The sequence below is a fragment of the Balaenoptera physalus genome (assembly GCF_965194825.1).
Source record: "Balaenoptera physalus genome assembly, chromosome: 17".
In the NCBI taxonomy this organism is placed as follows: domain Eukaryota; kingdom Metazoa; phylum Chordata; class Mammalia; order Artiodactyla; family Balaenopteridae; genus Balaenoptera; species Balaenoptera physalus.
In genome coordinates this window covers 66,871,803-66,895,880 of record NC_138895.1, presented here as the reverse complement: position 1 = coordinate 66,895,880, position 24,078 = coordinate 66,871,803, and the positions used below count along the sequence as shown (strand labels likewise).

Here is a 24,078-nt window from a genome sequence, read left to right as displayed (position 1 = left end):
ACAGAGAACACAGAGATATTTTTAGAAGACTTAAAATAAATTATATGCAGTCATCTAAGACAAACAAGCCAACATGTATTAGTATTGTCAGGAAGTAACTCATTCCTTAGGGCATTGTATATTTCACTCTAAAACGTACACTGATAAAAGAAAGATTTTTGAGAAGATGTTGTAAATGAAGAGAATTATTAGAAATATTTGGGCGAGAAGTTCAGAAGGTACTCTGTGACTCTTTTGTAAGGCAAAAATAGCACAATGAATTTCCCAGATGGATAAATTCCAAAAGTTGGCCTGAAATGAGCCTTATAATCAGACAGTTACAACTCCCTTGCCAGTCATAAGTATAAATATACAGGACGATTCTTCTAGTGATCAAGGAGCATTTGAAAAACCACTTTGTGCGATTATTAAATCACCACTGAGCTTTCACTTCATTGGGCTGAATAACCCTTAATCTTTTCATCTTTTCTTATAATTTTTTTCTCCATATGTGTGAATCTAAAACTCTTCCAAGATCATCCTTTTCATTAGAATATCAATAAAAGAAAAGCTCCAAGAAAAGGTGAAAGAAATAAAAAAGGGGGAAATTAAGGAAGGAAAAGAAGGAAGGAGGGAGGGTAGGAAGGATGGAGGGAAAGAAGAGGGAGGAAAGTATGAATGTTTGGGGTTAATTTAAAAGGCCAGTCTACAAGTGCTTGACTACAATTCTATTGCAAGCCATTACAGAGGAGAAATTCTGAGTCTTTACCTCAGAAATTAAGACATCTCAAAAGTTTTCTTCTATCCAGGGCATTTTTTGAAGTAGGTATGATTATAATATTGATTTACAGATAAGGAAAATGAGGCACAGAGAGTTTCCCCAAGTCACATAGATAGTGAGTTCAGGATCCAGGATTTCAGCCCACACAGACAATCAGACATGGTAGAAGCATCTTAGGAAAATGCTTCTAAAGTATCACACTTCATATCGCTTTCTTTTCACTTTAAAATATCTTTTCTCACTCTGAATACAAAAATAATGAGTTTAATCATAGAAAATTAGAAAATACAAGAAAGCACAGCAAAGAGTATGTGCGAATATTTGCTGATGACATAAATGTCCTGTTACAATATGCATGGCAATATCGCAACTTATTTATTATCTAGCTTTATTTGGAAATTTAGATTGTTTCTAAATTTCCCTACTACATGTAACACTGCAATGACAATCCTTATTCACATCTCTTTGAATACATGACTATTGATTTCTTTGGCTAAATTCCCAATTGTAGAACTGTTGGGTAAAACAAGATGTTTTTTTTAAAGGTTTTTAAAACATAGGTACATAATGTCTTATACTGATTGCCACTTCTATCAGCATCTTATATGAGTACCAAATCACATCACTTCCATCATCACAGGGGTTCATCGCTTTCAACATATCCTGATTTGACAGGCAAAATGTGATTATCAGAATATCATCTTAATTTTTTTTTTTATAATCAGTAAAATGTAACATTTTGTGTTTGTTAGCTACTTATACTTTTTATAAAATACCTGTTCATATATTTCACCCATTTTCTCATTGATTTGTAAGAACTCTTTATATATTATTAATTTTAACATATATACTGCAGTATTTTTCAAGTTTGTTTTTGACCTTTCAATTTTGTTTTATTGGGTCAAGATTTTTTTTTTTTAATCAGGGCATCTGATTTGACCTTTTTCTTTATGGTTTCTGATTCAGTGTCATGGGTAAAATCGTTTTTTCCATCTCAAGGTATATTTCTAGTTATCTTAATTTTTTAATTCCAGTTGTGAATGGAAACCTGATTATTTTTTAATACAGAAAAGATAGTGATTTTTATGTTTATTTTATAGTAGGCCACCATTCTGAACTCTTACTCTATATTTTTTCAATTTAATCTCTTGTATTTTCCAGGTTGACAATTGCAACCCCCCCGTGTGTGTGTGTGTGTGTGTGTGTGAGTGTGTTTAATTATATAGGCCAGGAGTTTTAAAACCATTATCTTACAAGGAATGCCTCAAATATTTCATCATTAAGTATATTGCTAGTAGTTAGATTGAGATATAGTGTCTCTTTTCTGTTAAAAAATAAATTCTTGACTTTTTACTGGGCATTTTTTTTCAACCAGGAATGAATGCTGAATCTTGCCTTTTTGCTGTTTCATCTATGGAGACGTTCATGTTTTTCATCTATACCTCTTAGTGTAATTCATTACTTTGGTAGTGTCTAGTATTAATCTATCCTTGAAACACAGAAATAAATCCTGCCTGTTCATGGAAATTACTGTGGGGGTTTTTTTAACTTTAATGTAATTATAATGGTTTTAGCTTTCAGCCAAGCCATTTTCAAATAGATGACAGAGTCATATTATTTCTTTCAAGAAGATTCTGTAACATTTGAGCTATTGGTTGCTTATGGTCTAATTAAACTCTTCAAACTGAAAGGATGGAAGCAGAATTGTTTGAAATAACAAAGATAGTAATAGAGCAAAAGAATCCTTCTCTCTAACTCCTAAGGAACTAACCAAATGCAAGCACTCTTTGTTAAATGCTAATGATTTTTCAAATGTTTTAAACTTTAAAATACCTATAATTTTCTCTGTTATAGATATATGTCTGTGGTGGCAGAAAATAAAAGTAAATGAATTCAAGTTACCTATTTGCAAATTAAAAATGAATATAATTGATTGCAGGACTCAAAAATTGGATATTAATTCTTCTTGAGAAACAAGAGTGAGTACTATTCTAGGTGACATTTATCCCCGAATGGGAGAGTATGGGTTTTAAAAAATTATTATTACAGTGATATTGTATGCCACATTAAACTTATCTAGTATTTTCATACTATTACCTCTTCAAGAACTTTGATAGATCCGGATAAAACCCCTTCTGTAGCTTTGGATTATATCTAGCGGAGCTATCTTTTAGTTTCCAAAGCTTGGGAGGAGACTCTGACCCTTGCATGTTTTTTAAAGCAATCAATATTGCTTATTTAATCCAAGTATTTGTAACATTGCTATCATGTTACTTTTTCCCAGTCCTGGCTGCTGTTCTTTTGAGAGATGCTACACTGGCACGTTCTTTGAAACAACATATGTAATCTAGTGAAGCACATGTCAGCCAGGCTTTAGGCTGGAGCCAGTCTTGGGAAATATTTTTCAAACATTCCTGCTTCCATCCTTTCAGTTTGAAGAGTTTAATTAGAAAACTGCACTGAGTGAGTACTGAGTCCTATAAGAGTGAGTCCTACTATTCTCAGATTCTGCGAATAAAATGAGTAGGAGGATTAGTACAGCCTTCAGGTAGCAGCTATAGATGCTAAAACCTCTGATGACCTACTTCAGTGAGCTTTCACATGTTAGGATCTGGTCTCTGCCTTCCTTGGGGGCACCTGGGGCCTGGCCTTGCTAGCAACACCACACCGGGCTCTGAGGCTCAGCCGATCATCTCTGGGTGAGGAAGTGTGAAGGCCACTGTAGATCTCAGTCAAGGCTAAGATAGTGATTTCTTTCTTTTCTATGTAAAATCATAGTTATCCCGCTTTCTTGGCTTCCTCTAACTCCCCCAAGGCCATTCATTGCTCTTGAGAAAGGATTCCTTTTTCAAGGACCCTCGTTCCTCCATGATCCAGTCCAGCACCACGTGGCTGTTCATCTTCTCATCCAGGGAATACTGGAAATAGTAGATGACTTCCTGTCAGGAATGCTTTATTTCACAAAGGGCTTTTTGGCTTCCTTTCCAGTGCAATAGTTGGAAAACGGTCATCAGCTCTTGAAATAAACATGGTTGTCCCAGTGTTTAACTAACATGGAGTCATAGGCTTTGATGCAGACGCTGGAGTCATCAGTGCATCTAGCGTGCCTCTGATGCCGCAACTGTTTCCTAAATACTTTCCATAATGAATTCTTTGGTGTGATCCTTCTAAAGGGCAGCTCACTGAAGAAGGAGTTGACTGGGACAACTTTAGCGGCATCCCATCAGGCCTCAGCTCTACCTAAGCAGCACTGAAAATTGCCAAAACAGTGTCCCCCTGGGAGGGTCACATAACTCACAAAGGAAGGTCTAGGGGATGACATGGACCTGTAGACCACTGCGGCTTCACTTGGGAGTGCAACCCTTTGCTGCTGCTTGCTTTTCCAAAGTTCTTGTAACACTGAGACAATATTGAAGTCTTCAGAGATGAGAGTCAGATCTCTCTGAGGCAAGAGCTGAGCAATGTAGTGTCTGAGGGATTCCAAGGTTATGTCCACCTTCAGTCTGCAATGTAAGCCTTCTGCAGAGCACTCCCAGGCTTGAATTCTTTCAGTCCTGGACTGAGTCTGTGCAGCTCACTGACGCATTGGATTACCAAAGAATCCCTTTAACATCTGCCAATCAGACATTTTCCAGAGTCTAAAGACTCCTCAGGGCACCCTCCTCCCGGGCTAACTGATCTTTGTTGTATCAGTATATTATTGTTTTTATATCATGTTGACTTTGTATAGCTGCTTTTTTGGATCTATGTTAATAACCAAAATTGACTAAGAGTTTTCTTTTCTTAAAAGGTTTGGTGTCAAGATTATTCTAGCTTCATAAAAAAAAGTTAGAAAGGTTTCCCATTTTTTTATTGTGCCGTAATAGTTTAAGTAGCATGAGAATGATCTACTCTATGATAGCCTATGAATAATTTGAGTGAGAAAATCACATGGGCCTATTCCCTTTCTGAAGCTAATTCCTACACAACTTTAAAAATATATTTTGCCTTATTTATAAATCTACTTAGCTTTTTTATTTCTTGGTTCTAGTTTGGATATTTTCCCATAAAGTTATTCTTTTAATTTTGATTTTCAAATTGATTAGCACAGAGTTGTGTGATCTCTCAAATTACAACCTATCTTTTCTTGTTATAGCTCCATTATCAGTATTAAAGTGATGCGTTTCTGACTTTCTCTTTTCTCTCCAAAATAGATAAGCTATATATATTTGTCCAGATTGTAATTTTTTTGAGAACAGTTTTTTTTATTTGCCAGTATTATTTTTTGATTTCTAATTTATTTAGTTCTGTATTTATCTTTGCTTTTCTGCTCTTTTTTTAATATTTATTTTATTTATTTATTTATTTTGGCTGAGCCGGGTCTTTGTTTTGGCACGCGGGATCCTTTAGTTGCAACACGCGGGCTCATAGTTGCAGCATGTGGACTCTTAGTTGCGTCATGCATGTGGGATCTAGTTCCCCAACAAGGGATGGAACTCGGGCCCCCTGCATTGGGAGTGTAGTCTTACCCGCTGGACCACCAGGGAAGTCCTGCTCTTATGTTTTTAATTTTTGTTGTTCTTTTTGTTTATTTAATCCTTAATTAATGTAATATTCTTTATTTGAGGCCATAATTTTTCTCTGAATATGCTTTGGCAGCAACATACAAACTTTAATTTCCTTTTTAACCCAAGAGTTATTTCAGTGAAGGTAGCAAAGCATAATTCTATGAATCTTCAAAACAATATGATTCAATATGATTCATGTACTTAAACTTATTCTGGTTTTATTCCAGAGTGATACAGTATGTCCAGAGGAATAAATTAATTATATTCCTTCAAGCAATCATTCATTAAAAAAATTTTTTGGCAACCACTTTTTATAATATCCAGTGACAGTCTAATGCGCAATTCTTTTGTATTGCCAATTAAAGGAAGATCCACATGCTTTGATAATCATAGAAATAATCAAGTTAAGATCCTATAAAAAAATTAAAGAATGTATTCATTTGTATTTAGGGATCCAAAAAACATCTCCCCCAACCAGCCTACCATACTTCCAAAATGCTAATTACTAAAGAACATTTTCTTAAATTAAGACTTTCACATACTGGAAGCCCCTTAAAATTCAATGGAATAGGCAACACATTGAGTGACTACTTTGTATGTAATATATATGGCATTTTAGTCTGGATGAATTTATTATTAATTTATTACAGATTAATAAACCAACTATTTGTCAGAGCACAGAAGAAATGGGACAAATGGAGAGTGAATTTAGATAAAATACAGGGGGAAAGGCCCTGAGGCATCTAGAGAACCCTAACCCCACCCAGGCAAGTAGAACAAGAGCAGGTGGGTTATCCAAAGGAATGTGAATCACTCTTTTGTTCTTTTGTATACAGAAGGCTTGAATACAGGGGATTTGAAAGGATAGGGGAGTAGGCGTCAGCCCTATCATGATCAAGACCGTGATACCCAAAGAAAACCACAGAAGTAGAATCACTCTCTCAACTCAAACGAAATATTCTTTCTAAGATTTTGTTCCCCAAACATAACCACAGGTTTCATCCAGAACAGGACAAAGGGAAGGAGAGGTAAGAAAACAATTTGTCTTTTTGGCATGCCCTTTAAGATCAGGGACTTTTATCAGATATCACACAATACTATGTTAACATAGTAGAGAAAGTCCTTTTACAAGCCACAGTCCAATAGTCTTTCTCTTTCTCATCAAAACACTGCAGTTCCTGTGTCCAGGTGTTTTGAAGCAATACTTAACATGCCACATTAGAAGTTAATCTGCATTTCACACAATTTAAATAAATAAATAAACAAACCAATGAATTAGTGCTACCCTAATCTTGGCAACCTTTTTTGAAAACTGTGTATTATTTATATGGAAAAAAACTGTAGCCCTAGCTTATCTTTAGATTCTTCCTTTTTTGTTGTTTATTTTAAATTAGGATGAGTAATACCATATTGGGAGAAGTGGAATTTTAGTTTTCCCAAGGTTTTCTGCCAAGTCTCTTTTTTGGACAGTAAAATAGGGGCAAGAAAAAAATCCCAATTCCTATTAAAGTGCCATGAGATATTTTAACATTTACCAAAATATCAAAGCCTAATTTGTTGAAACTTTGCCTAAAACCTTGCACAAAACAAATAACTCTGCCTTAATTTTTTTTTTTTTTTTTTTTGGTTTAAAAACATCATGTTAGAAGTGGCTATCTAGCTCTAAGTTCGGAAGGTATAAACCCAATTTGGGGAAAGTTGATAATCTTTAGTACAAGTTTTCTCGGAACACTGTCACGGGATTATGTAATCAGTAACTTAAAACTATCCCCATTAGGACTAATTGACCCTTCTTCTACTTCATATGTTTGTTTTATTTAATCGCATTTATACAACTAAGTTTAACAAGGAGCAAAGCCCCTGTGCAAGCCAGTTTTATCAAAATCCCTTAAAATATTTATCCTAAAGTTTTTGTAAACTACTCATATAAACACACACACACACACACACAGACTTACACACATATATACCCAAACCTTGGATAATGTTCTACTCAGTCAGTGCTGACATACAAAAAACCATAAACGTAAACAAAATTGTTGCCAGCCAACTGGCACACCAGGCCCTGAGAGAGCCTGTTATTTGTAATATCAGAATCTTCATTCCAACAATCACTAATGAGAGTCCTACTATGTAACCAAAGCTCTCTACTCTAAGGGAGATACAAAATTTCATACTATATGATCCCTGCCTTCAGTCAACTCACTTACAGTTTTATTAAAAAAGAAGACTGCAAGCAAATATATTGCCAAGCTAAATGAAATAAGTATGAAATAGAACAAAGAGTTAGCACAAACTGGAGGTATGAATAAAAAAACTGGGAGCTAGGAAGACAGATCTGCCAATAATTTGCTAGGGGTCCTTGACTAACTAGTTTGACCACTCCATGACTTGATTTCTTTATCAGTAAAATGTGCAAGTGAACATCTGCCTGATAGGATGATTGTGATAATGTAAATAATGTACTTAGAAACACAGGAAGCTCTCAAAAAGTTCTAACTAGTAACATGTTAGGAACAGGTTGCAAGGACACAAAGGAAAAGGGAATGATAATCATCAATGAATTTACTACTTGGGTAGATACTAAAGGAGGAAAAGACTGAAGAAGTGTTTATCAGGACTTCTCTGGTGGTCCAGTGGGTAAGACTCCACACTCCCAATGCAGGGGGCCCAGGTTTGATCCCTGGTCGGGGAACTAGATCCCACATGCATGCTGCAACTAAGAAGTCCGCATGCCGCAGCTAAGAAGTCTGCATGCCACAACTAAGAGTCCACATGCCACAACTGAGTCCACATGCTACAACTAAGAGTCTGCATGCCACAACTAAGAGTCCTCAGGCCACAAGTAAGAGCCCACATGCTACAACTAAAAGATCCTGCATGCCACAACTAAACATGCCACAACGAAGATCCCACGTGCCATAACTAAGACCCAGTGCAGCCAAAATAAATATTAAAAAAAAAGAACACTTTATCTCCACCATCTAATGAAGGTTGTGGGACTAACTTGGCATAAAGGTTTAGGCAAAAACGGAAGATCCAAGTAATGACAGAGGCACAATTATTTGCATGAGTGAACTACTTTAACCTTTTCTAATTACATTCCTATCCATTTTTTATCATTTTCCAGATGACAGTTCTATATAGGTTCAAAATAATCAACCATCTGAAGATCTGGAAGATTTGACTTAAGAGCAATTCATTGACTAAAAAGAAGACTTAGCAGTTTTAGTTAACAAGCCCATGCAAAGAAGATTTGAAAGAAATGGGAATGATTAAGCATGATTTAAGCCTAGGAAAAAAAAGAATCGGAGGCACATAATGGATGTCTTCAAATATTTGAAGGGCTTTCACATAGAAGACAAAACAAGATTATTTTGTGCAGCTTCTGCAAATAGAACTCGAATCAATGGACCGAGCCACAGAGATGCGGATTTGGATATAAAAATTCTCTAACAACTAGAATGCCTTCTTCACTTTTATTAGAAGTTCTGAGGCAGAAGCTGGCTAAGTTTTACCCGTGAGAGGTGTTATAGAAGACATTCCTCGATTTGTGGGCAGGGGAACTGGACAAAATGACCTTTAAGTCTGAACTCTTTCTGGACTCTACATTATTAATACTTTGATATCAATTTTATAGGAGAATTTTACAGTGAATTGATGATCTAGGTCATACGGATTTACAGATAAGAAAGCAAAGACTAAAAACAGGGCTAACGTCTTAGCCCAGTGTGTTGACATGTTTAGTATTCCTTATTTCATCTCTCTAGTGAAAATACCACCCTCCTTACACCCAGAATAACCAAAAGGGTTTTCAGGATTAGTTCATGAGGTCCACGTAAAAACAAGCCCTAGAGGAAGTCAGTGGTTATCACTCTTCTCTGTTAGCATCAGGACACAGGAGAAAACAACTCTAATTTAGAAATAAAGACCTAGTTGTGTTACTATTAGCTTGGTGACTAGCCTTTTTCCCCCTGCAAGAACTCCCCACTGTGCATGGCATTGTGATTAGAAATCAAGTGGAAAGCCACAATCTTATTAGCATGAAGTGTCAAAGGGTAGAAGAGTTCAGGAATGCCAGAGACTGGAAATTGAGAAGGAGTGCGTCAGAAAAGAGTGAGCCACAAGTAGGGGGAATCAACTCTGCATAAAAACGGCCCTTGGGACTTCCCTGGTGGTCCAGTGCGTAAGACTCTGTGCTCCTAATGCAGGGGGCCCGGGGTTCAATCCCTGGTTGGGGAACTAGATCCCACATGCATACGGCAACTAAGAGTCCACATGCCGCAACTAGGAAGCCTGCATGCCACAACTAAAAGATCCCACACCTGGCAATGAAAATCCCATGTGCTGCAACTAAGACCTGGCACAGCCTAAATAAATAAGTAAATAAATAAATAAATATTATAAAAAAGAAAAAAAAGTCCCTCAAATTCTGGACAATTCAGAATAAAGGGTCAATTAATCAAGAAAAGTTAACAATCATAAATGAGTACGCGCTTAATAACAGAGTTTCAAAATACACAAAGCAAAAACTGATAGAACCAAAGAAATAAATAATAAGCAAAGTTAGAGATGTTAACAATCCGCTCAGGAACTGATTGAACAACTAGACAAAATATCAGTAAGAATATAGAAGATGTGAACCACTCTATCAACTAGTAATTGATATTTATTGAACACTACATCCAAAAACTGCAGAATATTCTTTTTTAAAGAAATTTCTTATAAAATAGGTCATATTCTGCATCCTAAAATGAGACAATAAATTCCAAAAGACTCAAAGTTTGCAGAGTATGTTTTCTGACAACAACAGAATTAAATTAGATATCAATCATAATAAAATATCTTTACAAGTTCAAAATATTTGGAAATTAAACAGCATGCTTCTATTTAATCCACGGGTAAAAGGAGAAATCACGATGCAAATTTTTAAAATAGTTGGAAGGGAAAAAATATAAAAAGATAACACATGAAAATTTGTGGGATGCAACTAAAGGATTAGAGAGAAATATTTACATAAAAAAAGAAGAAATTTAAAAATCAATGATCTCATTTTCTACTTAAAGAAGCTAAAAAAAGAAGAGCAAATTAAAATCCTAATTAAGTTGGAAAAGGGATTAATAAAGATAAGCATAAAAACCAAAAATACATAAAATAAATATTAGTAAAAATTAACAAGGCCAAAATTTGCTTCTTTAAAATATTAATAAAATTGAAAAATCTTTAGAAAGAGTGATCAGTCTCCAACAGACTGCATTGGCCTCTTATCCCATTATAACTCTCCAGCTAACTTCATGGCCCCAGTAACTTTACCTCCTTTGTCTTGGGTAACATAATACATCTAGATGGGCAGTTGAACCCATAATCAAAAAAGTTCAAAGTGCATGACAGTCAATCAATAAATATTGATTGATTTAATGACCAATGATTGAATGACCAGGGCTGATGTGTACAGTTCACAGTTGATGCACTGCACAACTTGCAATTGGCCTAGGGCAAGTAATGCTTGAAATTAGCAGACATTCTCTCCAACTTGTACGCAAAACTGTTTTCCAGAGGAAAGGATACTGTTTTCTTCTCCCAATAGCATGGGTCTGCCCAGAGGTACCTTTTTCTAGTTCACAGAAGGACCCCATGTAGGATCACAGCAGCCCAGTGAATGGCTCAAATGCAAGGGATATGTCTGCAGATCACCCTCAGAAATGTAGCTGTTCAGTCTTACACTAGGTTGCTCTAAGTCCTACATGGCAGAAGGCAGAGCCACTCCAAAAGTATGGCAAACTGGAGACTCTCCTTGACTCAGGAATGTTCTATTACCCGCCATTTTTTTTTTTTAAGGACTGACATAGCTTCTTGGTCAAAGAAATGAGAGTTGCTTTTAAAATAAACTCTCTATCTACAGGCAGCATAAAGGGCAGCTGCACATCTCAGTGTAGACATCTCATCCTTTAGGAAGGCTTCCCTGATCTTCCAAGTATGGGCCAGATGCTCCTTCTGTGTTCCCTACAGTAGTAATCTTTATTTTCCACTCTAAACCTACAGTAGAACATCATTTTTTGATACCGATTCAGTGTGCTCCCCTTCGCAAAAGCAGACAGAAAGCCACTGAGGAGGAAATCTTTATCCAGTAAAAGATCCCCTGAGCACCTCTAGTCATAGACACCACCTGTGAAACTCAGATGAACTCAGCCAAGCCTGGCCTCCCTCTGGATCAGTTTTCATAAACAACCCAGGTTATCTCTAGGAGGAAAAAGACTAAACACTGCTCCCTAAAATTAAAAGTTAGGGACCCTTGGCGGTGAGCTCCAACAAAGGCCCACTGGCAGAAAAGTTCTTCGAGAGCATTGATTTTAAAAAATTACCTTGAAGTATAAAATAAAAATTAAATTAAAAAAAATTACCTTGAAGAAATGTGGAGTCTAGACTCAAAGCCCCAACTTAAATAGACAGTCAGTTCTCAGAATTTCCTGAGAATTTCCTTTCTAGTCACAATCCCCTCAAAAAGTGGAGCAGAGAAAGAGAGAAGAGGAAATGTGGGAAGAAGAAGGAAAAAGAAGCAGGAGACAAGAGAAACCAGTTTTGTCTTCCCGACTCTGTACTAAATCATTTTAGGCCTTAAAATGTAGGGTGGCTATGTTATCCCCGTTTTCTAGAAGAGAAAACTGAAGCCCAGAGAGGTTAAGGAACATGGGCAGGGGCACAGAACAAGCAAGTGTAGATTTCACCCAAACCTCTCTGCCTTCTATCCTCCGTTTCAGCTCCCAGACTTGTATGGCCTCAGTTGATGTCATCCACTTACAGTCACACACCCTTGAAGTAAAGGGTCACTTCACCCTTCCCCACCAAAGAAGCTGACGGAGAAATGGGGTCTGGGTTCAAATCTCATACAGACTTTTCTTAATCATGTATCTGGCACTTGCTGGCTTTGCAACCCCAGGCGAGGTAGTTTATATCCCCGAAGCTCAGTGATCCTATCTCTAAAAGAAGGAGAATATTTACTTCCACAAGTAACTGGGGGGCTTAAACGTGTTTCTGAAAAAGAAAAGGGCAGGTACCCAACAGGGACTCGAAACACATGCCAGCACTTCCTCGACTACACACACCCATCTCCCCACTAGAACAGGATAAGGCTTGGTCTTCACAAGGCTTGTTCTATATAGAAGAGTAACTGGGGCCCTGCCACTTTTTATTTAGTTAGTTACCAAAGAGAAGGAGAAACAAGAAGAGACTGTTTTCCTGCCGTCCAGCGCTATCAGAGGCAAATCTGTCAAAGAGGAAGTTTGTTTTTGTCCCTTTCCCTTAAACTTTCCTCTTCTCCCCTCCCCCACCCCACCCATCCCACTGTTCCCCTTGGTCATTTATCATTTGTTCTCTACAGACTGTCATAATCCCAGATAATTTGTTAGCTCCAAACACCATCACCTCAGCCTGCAACAATTCAGGAAGGCCCTTGTCCTTTAAAGGAACCTTGGGTTACACTCGACTGGCCTGGAAAACAGCAGTCATTTGGCTGAGTTTGGATTAAAACGACAGCAAATGTGGCTCTAGAGTCACATAACTGCAAAGACTCTCAGCTCAAAACAGGCAAAAGATCTTTGTGTATTACTAGGAGACACTAGGAAGTAGTTAAGAGTCAAAGGGAATGTACCCCAATGAGCCCTTTTTTGCTGGGCTGGGGCTTGTTCCAGTGTCCCTCAAATCATACGAATTTGCTCAGCCCTTTCTTTAAGGCCAGCCCTGGCTGATTCCAAAAACCAAGAGTTTCATGGAAGGCCCAGAGTTCTCTGAAATCCACAGCTGGACCATTAGCAGCAGGAAAAATGCCAAAGGACTCCTCCCATCAATCCTAAAGCCTGGGACCTGCCCAAAACCGCTCCAGGAATCCTGATGGGTTCCAAGGAATCCTTCCCAGGGAATTACTGAGAGGCCTCACCGGTGTGGTTCTTGTCCTTTCAAAGGGACCCCCAGGAGGTCAGGGATGTAGTGGAGATTCAGGTCTGTCCTGGCTCAGGGCTCCCCAGGCAGAAGGAGGCGATGCCCAATGCTTAGTGAGAGAGTATCCTGTACATAATGGATAAACCTTGAAAACATTTTACTAGGTGAAAGAAGCCAGTCACAAAGGATCACACACATATTGTATGCTTCCATTTACATGAAATGTCAGCAGAAAGTAGATGAGTGGTTGCCAAGGGTGTTGGGGGGGCGAGGTTGGGAAGAAATGGGGAGTTTCTGCTAATAGGTACAGAATTTTTTTTGTTTTTTGGAGTGATAAAAATCTTCTACAATTGATTGTGGTGATGGTTGCACAGCTCCGTGAATATACTAAAAAACCACCGAATTGCACACGTGTGTGGTATATGATCTATATCTCAATAAAGCTGTTTCTTCAAAAAAATACTATCCTGAAGTCTATCTTACAGTAACCACACCCTTGGGACCAGGTTCAAAGGAAATCCATCCAAGTTGCTCTTTTGAAACAACTCAAAATCCAAATGCTATCCATGCATTAATTCATTCACTCATTTTACATTTACCAGTAAGTTCTCTGTGGGCAGAACTGGACCACCTTGTCAGAAACACACCACCAGCTCTCCCCACTGCATCCAGCTTAAGCCGGTTTGCTGGATGTGAGCAGGGCCTCTTTATCACATGCCGCAACCAGGAAGGGCCCCCCTTGACTCTCTGTAGCTGAGGAGCCCCAGAGCCTGTAAGAGGGGAGTTTCGGGGAAACTCTTTCTCATTTCTGCTCCCCACAGAGCCACCAATGTCTTATCCTCATATTTCTTTGTTTCTGCCCCCTCCCACCCCCTTCTACTGCTGCAGGCAGCTGACTCTCCAAAATTTCCAGAAGGGAATCCAAAACTTCCAGAGGGAATGAGTCTCTCAGCTGTAGCTCCAGAAGTAGCTTTCGGGGAGGGGGAGGGGGAGGGGCAGATCCAGGCCGCTGTGAGAGCTGCACGCGAGCTCCATTTGCACAGTTGCCCTAAGGACAAGCCGAAAGCCTAAGCACAATGCGCGACCCCGGGTCAATGCTGAGCTTCGAGCGCCACAGGGCGGAGCCTCCCACAGAGGACCCAAGAACCCAGCTCCTGAATCAGAGTGCCCGTGTCCTGCACTTGCAGGCAGCGTTCAGACCCTTGCTTAGGACTAAGGCCACTCCAGTGGCACAACGCCGGCTCCCCTTGGCCGGGCCCTAACCCTGTCTTGACTGTGCGCTGTGCACGCTAAAGCCAAGCTCGGCCAGATGCACCTCCGCCCAGGCGCTGCGTACTAGAGCGCTTGAAGCCGCGAGCAGTTCAGAGGGATGAAAGGGGCGGGTGAGGGGATGGGGGGGTTGGAAAAGCCAGGGCAGAGAAGACCCTCCAGCACCACAGCCTGGTGGTGCATCTGAAAGCTGCAACCTCCTGGGTCCAGACACCAAAGTAAAACGCGCGAAGCATCCGGGTTTCCTGGCGTGGACGAGCTATCACTACGTGGAAGAGCTATGACTACTGCCCACATCCTGCATCGAGGCACTCCGTTTGCTTCCTCCTCTTTTCGCTAGCACCTGGTCCCCAGCGCGGGTCACCCACGGGGATCTAGGTGAGTTTCGTACCCCATGGTCTCCATCGACTGTTTTCCCAAGCGACCCTTAATACAATCTAAATAAAAACAGCGTGCTTTCTGTTTACATACAGCTCTCCAAAACAATCCCTAAGCCCCTTTCTCAACGGAATGGTCGCCTTTACGAAGCCCCTTCTACTTGGAAATTCTGGAGTCTCCACTGTCTCGAAGCCAAACCCGCTCCTTCCCGCCGAGCACTCACAGCGCCCAAGTACAAGGGGGAAGCCCCTGAGAGCAACCCAGGGCTTCTTCACTGTCTACATTTGCATCACGCAGTGCCTCCAATCTCTCTGCCCAGTGACCCCCTGCGAAGAGGCACCCGGGTGCACCTTCCCATCGCACCTCAAACGTCCCCGGGCCATCCCAGGCGCGCGTGAAGAGAAGGTCCATGGAATTGCACGGCGTCTGCAGGTGGCTCGCCCTCTCCACTTTCCCTTCCTCAAGAGTAGACTTTTCAAAGCCGACCCGAAAGAAGAGCAGAGAAAGATTGGAACTGACCTGTGCAAGATGAGATTACAGCCCAGGTAGGGGACCTCTCCGTGCCTAGGGAAGATCCAAGTTCCGCCGCGAATTGGTTCTTGGCGGCGCAAGGGTCTCGCGCGCTTCCCGCCGTGTGCCCCTTTCAATTAGCCTCTCTCCCTCTCCCTCTCCTCTACCCGCTTCTGCTCCCACCCCCGGCCGCTCAAAGCTGCCTCTTCCTCTCCAGAGCTTCCCTCCTGCTAGGCGCCCGGGATCAGATAAGAGGAAAGGAAGGCCCGCTGGCAGCCAATTATAGAGCGGAAGGTGGCTGCGGGGGGAGGTGGGAGGCAGGCCTAAGTCCTTAGCGCACCCCCCCTTCTCTCCTCCTTTTCTCCTCCAGCCCAGCCCCACTAGAGATGCTCTGAGGGGCCCGCCCAGCGCCGCACACGCGCCAGCCCAGACCTGGCGGCCGCCCCAGGTGCGGGCCGCAGCCGGGTGAACGGTGCCGGGAAGAGCCGCTTTTGCCCCTCCACTCGCACCGAGGCTAGCGTGCGGCTGGCTGCTTTGCGAGGTCTGGAGCCCTCGCGGACGCAGGTGCTGCGTGCCCGCTTCCCCATTCCCAAAGACCAGCCTCGTCAAGGACCCCGCGCTCGGGGGGCCGGTACCCGCTATAAAGGGGTAGCCTACCTTGGGACTTCCCTGGCGGGCCAGTGGTTAAGACTCCGCGCTTCCACTGCAGGGGGCGCGGGTTCGAGCCCTGGTCGGGGAACTAAGATACCACCAAAAAACCCAAAAAAAACAAGGGGTACCCTTCCTCCCGTCCTTCTTCTGAACGAGGGCTATAAAATGCCAAAGCAGAGATGCTCAAACTGTAATGTGCAGGAGAATCACCTGCGAACGTTGAAATAGACATTTTTGGTGTTGAAAAGGACGAATGTCGGCTGTGTCCGGTGGTTGGACTTCTTAAACTGCATATGCTCCCTCGCAGAGATCCTGTTTCAACAGGTCTGGGCTGAGGCCAGGGACTCTGCATTTATCAAACACCCTGGTGGTTCTGATACATGCAGACCACCCTCCGAGAGGCTCTGCTTGAGCTGTGAAGCCCACGAGGCGCGCCAGAGCCCCGCGCCAGGTCTCCAGGGACTCGGCCCTGCGCGGTCATCCCCTGGGCCCCCTTGGAAAGTCATCCTCGTTACTCATTTTTTAACCTCACGAACAGCTTCCCACCCCCTCCCGCGGCGTCTTTACAATCCAGCTTGTTGTGTGCGCACAAATGTTGGGGGCTGGGAGGCATAAAAACTAAGTGTTTATCAAGAAGACACTTTTGTGAGAAAATACCCTCTCGCCTTGGAAAACTGCAGAGGGTATTTCACCACCGTTAAAGGCTGGTGATGGCGAAGAGAGAAAGGGCAGGCGGTGCTCTTAAAAGGCCCCCGAACCTGCTACCACCCTGCTCAGCCCAGAATACAGAAAGAGGGGCTGTGACCCATCCACCCCCTTTCAAGGGGGTCCTTCGGATATTCTAACCTTCCCAAGCCACCTCCTCTGCTTTCCCCGAATTTGCTGGTATTCGCATCACCTTGTCCACGCTCTGAACTTCCCCGCTTGTCCTGCGATTGGAGTGCAAAGGGCCCTCTGCAGCTCCCACCGCCGCCCTGCGTCTGTCGGTCCCTTTCCGAACGGGCCTCAGGTCTGCCACAGGACAGGGCCCGAGCTAGGCGCCGTTTTGCTTCTGCGCTTCACGGAACGTGATTCTCCCGGGTCAGGCAGCCAGCGCGACTTTTTAGCAGACAGGGCCTAATTCCGAGGGTTCCATTCGCTGAGCTGCGAGCATGCGAGCGCCACCTGGTGTCTGCGACTGGGAGTTCGAGATAGGGCGGGAACTGGAAAGCTATCCATCCATCCTAGATTGACACGGAGGGACCAGAATTCCTGAAATTCAGTACTTAGAGCTGGAGAAAACTACCACTTTAGTTAGATCTCCTTTCCTCTGCCCACCCCCAAACGAGTGCCTACTACCATCATACTCTGTCCCCCCTTTTTCACTAATAAAATCTACTCTTGTGTTCTTCATTTTTAACAAGATATAGATGGCTAGTGTAAGCTTAGCTTTACGTGTAATTCCCTTGGGGGAGGTAGTGGCGTGTTAGCGTAAAGTTTGAGGCAAAGGGTGAGAAAAAGTGCTTGTGATGGAATTATAGATAATTGGAAATGAGGAATTCCCTGATGATTTTAAAATGTGAAATACACGTGCAAAAATCCATATACAGCAAATAGAAAGCAGAATATTCCATAAAAATCTTATACGATAATGTATATTGATTTTGTTATGATTTAAAATGTTATTTTAAAAAAATTCTAAGTCATCCTTCTTTCATCTTTTAAACTTTTGACTTCCTGCATTTATTTCACTTTCAACATAGGCTGATACATTTCAGTTAATGTTGAATCAGAATGGCTGGTTTTAATTAGTTTTCCACTTAGTTGCAGTTGTGTGTGAATTTCCAGCCCTTTCAAGGGAGTGTTTATTCAACATTTATCTTAAGGTCATCCCTCGGAGTTTAGAAGAATACTGAGAACTGAATCATAGAAACAAGCCCAGAAGACCTCTCTAATGATCTCCTCTCTCAATCTAAAAAATTAAAAATTAAAAAAAATACCTCCAAAAGGATTTTTAAATAGAGGGGGCCTTTTCAAAGATACCCAAAAATTCCAGCTTCCCACAGTAATTTATTCCAGGACTCAACAACTCTTCCTAGGATTTCATCCTGAGTTTGTGTCATGAATGTGATTTTCTTTCTCTGGAAGGACTCCATACACACCCAGTTGCCCCTCTCCTCCCTGTCGCCTAAAACCCTGCAGGAAGATTTTGAACTCACACTTGAATTGAAGAGACTCTGCCCGTTGCTTGTCTCACTTTGGCGAAGTTATTTTGCCTCTCTGAGCCTAACTCCTCCTGTATAATAAGAAGGGAGTAACTAATTATATCTCAGGGGGTAGTCATGCAGATTAAATGACAGATGTGTTTATGGACCTAATCCATACTAAATAATAAATGGCAACTATATCACCCAAATTAGGACTTTATCTCCCTTCTGCCCAAGGCATAGGGCTCTCCTCTCTTCAGCAGCCCCTTACTGATAACTCTTGCCATCTGTCTCAACAGAGGTGCTTTGACATTTTGGATAGGTCGGCGTGACTGTCCCAGACATTGTAGAACATTTATTATTCCTGATTCCATCACCAAATTCCAGTAGCACCCTCCCCATCTCCTAGCCATTGTGAAAATCAAAAATACCACCACACATTTCCTTACACACTCAGCAGCAAACCATGAACTCTTTGCAGTTCTACTCCAACGCCTCTGTAATAGCCAGCTATGATTTTTCCTCAGCCTATCCATTCCCCCTTCTTTTGGTTACAGAAGGTTCGTACTGATAATAATATGCTACACCTATAAGCAATAACCATGGCCCAGGCTCCTGGCTCCACGTCCCCACCCCCTCTTCCATGCTGACCCCTGGGACTCCTAGTATTTGCCCTCATCTTGCAACACCACAGCTGGTAACGAAAGGTTAACTCCCAACACATCAGAGAACCTTCAGGATCCTGCCCCCTAGTCAAGGGCTGATGTACCTTCTCACTGATTGATGTCCCTGCCATACCAGCTGTCAAATACGTTATTCTCGCCATAGAGTAACAAAGACCTGAGTTATGTTAGGAAAGTGCCTCCACTCCACTGGATGCAGCTGTAGCTGGGCTGTCGTTCGGAGTGCTCTGTTCTCCTCTAGCCGAGTGTGGGCAGGACCTCGCAACTAGGCCAACCACACACCCTCTCCCTCAAATGTGAGTATAGCGCAGTGGGACACAAGAGGAGAAAAAAAGTGCTAAATTTTTATCTCGATTCATCCTAGCAGTGAGGCCTGCAGTAACAATAAATAGCTCCTTAAATCTAGACATCCTGCAGAAACACACCAATACAGCTGTACCGGCTGTTAAAATATTGAAATACTTCCCTGCCAGTTGGTAAATAGCTGCCTCCCCACAACCCTGTATGTCCTCCCACCATCCCCTTCCTGGGATCACTACGCCAGCTTTCCCTTTGATGCAGCAGCTCAAGAGGTAACCCCTGTGCCATGGTCTGAATGTTTGTGTCTCCCTAAAAGTCACATGTTGAAATCCTGACTCTCAAAGGTGATAGTTTTAGGAGGCGGGGCCTTGGGAGTTGCTTGCAGTTCTTGAGGGTGGAATGCTTATCATGGATGGGATTAACGTTCTCGCCTAGAGAGAGCCCTCGCCCTTTCTCACTACAATGAGAAGTCCGGGACCTGCAAGCGAGCCTTCCCTCCGCCATGCTGGCAACCTGAGCTTGGACTTCCAGCCTCCAGAACTGTGAGAAATACATTTCTGTCCTTTATAAGCTACCCAGACTGTGGAATTTTGTCACAGCATGGACTGAGACACCGTGTATCAGCTGAGTGCCGCTAGGTCTCTGCGTAGCTACTGGCATCCGTTTCGATTTGCCTGCGCCCTCTTGTTGTTTTATCGTTTGAATATCAGCCCTGCCCAGAGTTCCACAGTATCTTTGGCTCCTGGCCTTCCTGAAGCTCTTGTCTCAGTTCTGTGAGCTACCCTATTTTTGCCAAATCTGATTTCTTTTTCTGCTAACTGAAGAACTCCAAGTCCATCTTCATTTTACCAAACCTGAAGCTGCGATAAAAGACATGAGAGAGTTTGTCAAACTTACCTGGGGGATTAATGGCAAAGTCAACACTAGAATTCAAATGTTTTAACTCCCAGGCCAGAGCTTTCCCCACTAGAGTGCACTGACCCCTTTCCAAACAATACTAGAGATACAGCTTATGCTTGTATAGGATTTTCACTTTACAAAGAGCATTCAAGTACATCATCCCATTTTAAATATATCAGCTCTGCAAGGTAAGACTCATTCCAGAGGTTAAAATCATATTGTCTTATAATGTCCTTCATGGTGCTGGAATCCCCTCTTTGTCTCACAATCACCTTTCATGTTCTTGAACCAGTGATTAAGACATTCCTCATCTTCTCGGCTCCATGGCGCAGATCAAAGTCAGGACTTTAAAAGCAGCCAAGTTTCGCATGTGTGACAGCAACCTGTCAGTGTACGCATGTTGCATAATAGGTCCTGTTCATAACATAATAGGGCTGGAGCAGGCCTAAGAGATTTTATATATATATATGGTAACCCCTTCACTTTACAAATGAAGAAACTGAGATCCCATGCATTAAATCCCCAGAAAGAATCAGTGGCAGATATTACTAGATTCAATGTCATCTGACAATAAGCCAAGACTCTTTCCAATAATAATAATAATAATAATACCATAGAAGAAGAATCTTTACTGAGAGTCGTTTGGATACCAAACTTTTGAGAAAGCCCACATGGACACTTAATTTTTTTTATACTATTTTACTAAAATAATTTATATATGTAATTTTAAAATTTAAATAATACTAAAAACTTGTTAAAAAAATATTACTTCCGCTCACCAGAAGTAATCACCTTTGACTCTCTTAGCAGTTTTTTTCTGACATTTTCAAATCTCCATATTTCTCAATATAATGTATGTACTGCTATGTGTTTAATAATCAGTTTTAAACATAATTTCTATATTTCCTGTTATGGTAGAAGAGGATGTAGCTCTTTCAGGCTGCCATCCCTTTTCTCCTCTTTTATCTTCCCAATATGATGTTTACCTCCATATTCAGTGTTTCCATTCCTATGCTTTGCAAATATTCACATAAAAGCATCATAATGTATTATGATCATTTTTCTTCCTACTTTTAGGTTTTCTCTGAAGTTAATAATTGTCTTGATTTTTCCTTTGCTTTATTTGTTTTTTGCTTATTGCTAATCTTTCCAACTACTTCCAATAACGTCTCAGTGCAATGTCCAAAAGTCACTGATATCAGGTCAAAATATTTTTAAACATCCCTTCTTCTCCAGGCAGGTTTTCCTTTAGACCTGCTGCTCAGTTGTCATCCTGGCGTTCGTTTTCTACCAAACTTGGAATTCCTCCTGTCTTTCTCCAAGATTGGCTTCCATATTTCCTGGATATCATACCTTCCTCTTTCTTAGTATATTCCCGTGTTTGGGTTGATACTTTCTCCAGGAGTTTTCTCTGGTTAAAAGATGGTTCAACAGCAACAGGCATGGTGCTGACAGCTCCAACCAGCTTGTCTTCTGAGTCTTGCTGCTTCCATCTGGATGGCTGCCCTTTACAGCTGAATTATGAATTATCTACACCACAGTCATTAGTCTGGGGGTTCTCTCCTCTGCTGGATACCCTGTTCTCAATTTTGCACATCTTCCTAGATTGAATTTTACTCCCTCTTTTCTGTTGTTTTAACTTTTTTCTTTCTGTTTTACTGAGATATAACTGACATACAACACCGTATAAGTTTAAGGCATACAGCATAATGATTTGACTTACATACGTCATGAAGTGATTATCACGATAAGTTTAGTGAACATCCACCATCTCATATAGATAATGAGATGATGATAAATATTCCATCATTCTGAGGAAGGACATCCTCTAGTGGTATCCTAAGACAAGGGCATGGGGGGTGGGCAATCGATACATTTTTGAGACCTTGTATGTCTTTATGCTCAAATTTCATTACTAGTTTGGCTGTGCATAGAATTCTAGCTTAGAAATTATTTTCCTTCAAAAATTTAAAGGTATTGCTCCCTAATTTCTTACCTCCAGTATGGTTTTTGTGATGAAGAAGCCATTCTTGATTTTTGGTCAAGTCCATCACAGGCAGAATTGCCTTTCCCTCCTTTGAGCTCTTACAGTAATTATTGTCTACTTCTGCAAAAAAAAAAAAAAAAAAGCATAGATTACTTTGAGAAGGCTCTTTTATTGCTGTCAACTCTGGTTAATATTTGATACATTTCTTTCCTACCTGCCCAGGGTAGAATGCAAGCTTCCTGGGAGGCAATATAATAGTGGTTAAGAGCATGGATTCTGGCACAGAGTTCTGGCACAATTACTAACCTTGGACAAGTTAATGAACCTCTTTTTTCCTGTTTCCTAATTTGTAAAATGGGAATGGTAAGGGTACCTACCTCATGGGCATGTTGTGACTATTAAATGAATTAATTCATCCAATCTAATTAACCCATTAAGCCCTTAGAAGAGTATCAGGCACCCAGTAGGTTCTCACTGTTAGCTGATGTTAACTGCCAGGTACTACTTTTTACCCTCCACTCTTTTTATTCCATCCTTTGTATAACAAAGTCCTAATATATATGTGTGCATTTAAAATTTACTCATATAAAATGATATAGATAAAATATACCAGAAATTAACTATATAAGTATTTGCACAAAAGTGAGTCCTAAATGTTCAGAAAATAATGAGGAAAAGATATGATTTTTTGGCTAATTTGTAATATATATATTTTTTCTTGTCTCAATCAAAAGTGCACATCAATGAGCTGTGTTGGTGCACGATTCTGGTAGAACTTTAATAGCTTTAACATTTGCACTTCTAGAAGTACTCGGGTTAATACAGCTCTCTAAAGTCTATAATCTTATGCTGTATTGCTGTCCTGAATTCTTTTTTCTGAGTATCAGATTTGCCATTATTTGAAGGTGAAGGATCAACACCCTTATGAAGCCCATCAATGGGATTAATCAGCAGCCTAGTGCCTTGATTGTAGTAGGGATTTGACAAAGGCTTGTCAATTTAAATTTATTTCAACAAGAATCAGAAGGGGGTGGGACTTCCCTGGTGGCACAGTGGTTAAGACTCCATGCTCCCAATGCAGGGGGTCTGAGTTTGATCCCTGGTCAGGGAACTAGATCCCACATGCATGCCACAACTAAGGAGCCTACCTGCCGCAACTAAGGAGCCTACCTGCCGCAACTAAGACCCCAGGCAACCAAGTTAAAAAAGAAAAAAAAAGAATCAGAAGCGGGGTTCCCAACTGTCTGAGGAAGCCTTTGTGCTTTGGTTCTTCTTTGTAAAAATCAATTATAAGGCTTCTTCAGAGAAGCAGATGTGCCAATATCAACCCCCCGCATATGGCCTTACTCATAATAGGGGCTGGATAAGTGTTTGCTACATTGAATTGAATACAATTAATCAGTTATGCCTCCTCAATTCTTCCCATGTGGCTATCATCAGTTTTACGTCATCCACCTAAATCCATATGTGTAGCACATGCTGGCTATGTGATTAAGGTGACAGAACCTCCAGAGCCATCCATTTAGTCAGCAGTCCATATTCATTCAGTCAGCAAATACTTATTCAAGCAGGAACTTCTTGGAACTTACTCATGGAGAGAGAGAGACAGAAAACATCATTGGCAAGTGATAGAAAGAAGAATAAGACGAGGAGGTGGAAGAGGACGAACTGCTGTTTTAGATGGGGAGGCCAGGGATGAGTCCCCGGAGACGACATTTGAGCAGAGACTGAATGAGGGCAGAGAGCCAGTGGTGGAACTCACTGGAGGAAGGGCAGGGAGAACCAAAAATGCAAAGTCTGTGAGGACGGAGGAACTGCAAGGAGGCCTGTGAGGCATAAGAGAAATGAGCAAGATGGGCACAGTGAGGGATGAGATCGGAGAGGTCTCCGGGTCCAGATATGGTGAAGCCTTCAGGCAAAGACGTTGGATTTTACTCTGCTTGAGAAGGGGAGTTCGAAACACAAGAGGGAT

At 41.3% G+C, this 24,078-nt stretch overlaps 2 protein-coding genes and 1 pseudogene across 7 annotated transcripts in view; all 3 read right to left on the bottom strand.

Annotated features, from left to right (window-relative positions):
* The window catches only part of COL14A1 (collagen type XIV alpha 1 chain), a 242,430-nt gene extending 225,270 nt beyond the window's left edge, over positions 1-17,160 (bottom strand). For 2 of the 5 annotated variants that reach the window (XM_082433124.1, XM_082433121.1), the window contains exon 1: positions 16,949-17,160. The gene's annotated coding sequence lies outside the window, so the exon portion shown is untranslated. Of the gene's footprint in view, positions 1-15,408; positions 15,708-16,948 lie in introns of those variants that run through there. The other 3 variants (XM_082433122.1, XM_082433120.1, XM_082433123.1) reach the window with 3 other exon arrangements.
* On the bottom strand, positions 2-22,147 carry LOC309646755 (protein limb expression 1 homolog; annotated as a pseudogene). The gene is made up of 4 exons: positions 22,116-22,147; positions 21,473-21,633; positions 16,897-17,061; positions 2-4,333 (listed from the first exon to the last, which is right to left on the bottom strand). The product of its transcript is annotated as a protein limb expression 1 homolog (transcript).
* DEPTOR (DEP domain containing MTOR interacting protein) overlaps positions 21,858-24,078 on the bottom strand; it is a 196,179-nt gene continuing 193,958 nt past the window's right edge. The window contains exon 10 of the transcript XR_014255491.1: positions 21,858-22,226. The gene's annotated coding sequence lies outside the window, so the exon portion shown is untranslated. The remainder of the gene's footprint in view (positions 22,227-24,078) is intronic.